The sequence below is a fragment of the Bufo bufo genome, chromosome 7 (assembly GCF_905171765.1).
Source record: "Bufo bufo chromosome 7, aBufBuf1.1, whole genome shotgun sequence".
NCBI lineage: Eukaryota > Metazoa > Chordata > Amphibia > Anura > Bufonidae > Bufo > Bufo bufo.
In genome coordinates, this window is record NC_053395.1 from 44,168,373 (window position 1) to 44,172,258 (window position 3,886).

A 3,886-nucleotide genomic window follows, 5' to 3' on the forward strand; every position below is an offset into this window, starting at 1 on the left:
CTTTGTTAACCCTTTAGGCGTTCCACAAGAATTAAAGGAAAATGGAGATCAAATTTTTAAATTTCACTTTTTTTGGCAGATTTTCCATTTTAATCAATTTTTTTCTTTAACACATCGATGGTTAACAGCCAAACAAAACTCAATATTTATTACCCAGATTCTGCGGTTTACAGAAACACCCCACATGTGGTCATAAACTGCTGTATGGGCACACGGCAGGGCGCAGAAGAAAAGGAACTCCACATGGTTTTTAGATGCCATGTCCCATTTGAAGCCCCCTGATGCACCCTTACAGTAGAAACTCCCAAGAAGTGACCCCATTTTGGAAACTAGGGGATAAGGTGCCAGTTTTATTAGTACTATTTTTGGGTACATATGATTTTTTGATCATTCATTATAACACTTTATGGGGCAAGGTGACCAAAAAATTGGTTGTTTTAGAACAGTTTCTATTTATTTATTTTTACAGCGTTCACCTGAGGGGTGACATTTTTATAGAGCAGATTGTTACGGACGTGGCGACATATGCATTTTTGATCACTTGGTGTTGCACCTTTTGTGATGCAAGGTGACAAAAATTGCTTGTTTTGACAGTTTTTTTTTTTTGTTTTTTTTTTACGGTGTTCACCCGAGGGGTTAGGTCATGTGATATTTTTATAGAGCTGGTTTTTACGGACGCGGAAATACCAAATATGTCTATTTTATTTTATTTTTTCTATTTTTAATTATTTTTTTTTATTCCTAACTTGGGAACTTTTTTTTTTACATGTGAAACTTTATTTTATTTTATTTTTTCAACCCTTTATTTTTTTTATTTTTTTTTTACACTTTTCGTCCCCCATAAGGTCATACAAGACCTCTGGGGGACATTTGCTTCACTTTTTCTTTTTTTTTTTTCACAGTTGATTTCTCCTGTAACTGGGGCTGACATAGTAGCCCCAGTTACAGGACAAATACACCCCTATAGAGGCTGTACAGCAGCAATCCAGCGCTGTACAGCCTCACAGCAGGGCTGATCGAGGTCTCTGAGAGACCTCACACAGCTCCTGCACACTCCGGTCACGGCGGTCACATGACCGCCGGGCCGGAACAGGAAGCGCACAGCGCTTCCTTCTCTGCAGAGACAGCGCTCGGTGAGCGCTGTGTCTGCAGCGATCGTGAAGGCAGGGACACCTGGGAACTGTCCCTGCCTTGTTATAGGGTTGCCCTGCTGTCACTGACAGCGGGCAACCCGATCAGCAGCTGCACGATTAGCGTGCAGCTGCTATTTCTGATAGGACGTTTTAAAACGTGCTGTCAGAAATAGACATCCACCCATAGGACGTTTATAGTCTATGGGCGGACGTGAAGCGGTTAAGCTATGGGGGCTGAGGTGGTTAAGAACAGAGGTTCATTCAAGTGTTTTCGATCAGGTATTGAAAACACCTCTGGATGTCAAGGAGCAGCAATCAAGCATAATAAGCACCAATTAGGCAGATTTAAAAGGACTGTGATACTCGGCTCCTTCTAGACATTTACTGGTGTGTTTACAAACATGGTGAAGTCAAGAGAATGGTCCAGGAAGACAAGAGAAGAGGTGATTTCTCTTCACAGGAAGGGCAATGGCTATAAGAAGATTGCAAAGATGTTAAACATACCAAGAGACACCATAGGAAGCATCATTCGCAAATTCAAGGCAAAGGGCACTGTTGAAACGCTACCTGCTCGTGGCAGAAAGAAGATGCTGACTTCGACTGCTGTGCGCTACCTGAAGCGCAAAGTGGAGAAAAGTCCCCGTGTGACTGCTGAGGAACTGAAAAAAGATTTGTCAGATGTGAGTACTGAAGTTTCAGCTCAGACAATAAGGCGCACACTGCGTAATGAATGCCTCCATGCCAAAACGCCCAGGCTGTCTCCAATGAATAAGGCTACTTTCACACTAGCGTTTGGGGCTCCGCTTGTGAGCGCCGTTTGAAGGGGGCTCACAAGCGGCCTCGAACGCATCCGTACTGCCCTAATGCATTCTCAGTGGACGCGGATCCGCTCAGAATGCATCAGTCTGGCAGCGTTCAGCCTCCGCTCAGCAAGCGGACACCTGAACGCTGCTTGCAGCGTTTGGGTATCCGCCTGGCCGTGCAGAGGCAAGTGAATCCGTCCAGACTTACAATGTAAGTCAATGGGGACGGATCCGTTTGAAGTTGACACAGTATGGCTCAATTTTCAAACGGATCAGTCCCCCATTGACTTTCAATGTAAAGTCTGGACGGATCCGTCTGAAGCTACTTTCACACTTACAATTTTTTCTACAATATAATGCAGACGGATCCGTTCTGAACGGATCCCAAGTCTGCATTATATGAGCGGATCCGTCTGGGCAGACATCAGACGGACCCGCTCTGAACGGTAGTGTGAAAGTAGCCTAAGAAGAGTCGACTGCAGTATGCCAAAAGTCATGTGGACAAACCACAAATGTTTTGGGATAGTGTTCTGTGGACTGATGAAACAAAATTAGAACTGTTTGGGCCCATGGATCAACGCTATGTTTGGAGGAGGAAGAACCAGGCCTATGAAGAAAAGAACACCTTGCCTACTGTGAAGCATGGCGGGGGGTCAATCATGCTTTGGGGCTGTTTTGCTTCTACAGGTACAGGGAAGCTTCAGCGTGTGCAAGGTACCATGAATTCTCTTCAGTACCAGGAGATATTGGATGAAAATGTGATGCAGTCCATCACAAACCTGAGGCTTGGGAGACGTTGGACCTTTCAACAGGACAATGATCCCAAGCATACCGCCAAGTCCACTAGAGCATGGTTGCAGATTAAAGGCTGGAACATTTTGAAGTGGCCATCGCAGTCACCAGACTTAAATCCGATTGAGAACCTCTGGTGGGACTTAAAGAAAGCAGTTGCAGCGCGCAAGCCTAAGAATGTGACTGAACTGGAGGCTTTTACCCATGAAGAATGGGCGAAGATACCCGTAGATCGCTGCAAGACACTTGTGTCAAGCTATGCTTCACGTACAAAAGCTGTTATAACTGGAAAAGGATGTTGTACTAAGTACTAAGATTGAATGTCACTTGGGGGTTGAATAAAACTGATAATGATGTGAGCACAGAAAATACATTTGTGGTTATTTCATTATAAATGTTATGTTATATTTGTCTGACTTACAAGTGCCTCTTTGATTTAATTGTAAACAGGATGACTGAAATGATCAAAATCAATGTCAAACTGGCCAAAACACTCAATTTCAGTGGGGGTTGAATAATTCTGAACACAACTGTATGTGCTGGGTCATTGGAGATGATGTCTAATAGATACATCTGAAAAAGTGGAACAGCTGCTCAGAGGAATTCGTAAAATCTTTGATTTCTAGGAGGCCTTTTACAACCCTGAGTAAGCGCCGATTAGTCATATACGTCAAACCATTTAAAAGGTATTTTCACACTGTCCAATGCAAAGTGAACCGGGGATGAGTGATAGTTATCATGAAGTGCGATGTGCTGCCAACAAATGATTTTTGGTGACTCAAACAGATGTTCAGATGAATGATCTTCTGTATGTGTAAAAAATATATATATATTCCAAGAGGAATAACTGGGGGACAGCACAGAGATCTAAGAAATCCTCCAGGATTGTTATTACATGGGGGGAATAAAAGTATTTATTAAATGAGTTGTGCCAAGTTTTAAAGTTAACCCCCATCTTGCAGAAAGGCGATAACTGATTGGTGGGGGTCCCGTTCCCTTGATCTATTTCTGGAGGTCACATAGAGAATAAATGGAGCAGCAGGGTGCATGCCCAACCTGCCGTTCCATCAGATCGGGAGATCCGGAGCCCCACTTCATGGGATCGGTGGAGTCCCCTCACCATCAGTTCTCTCTGCCCGGACTAATAACTTCAAACTG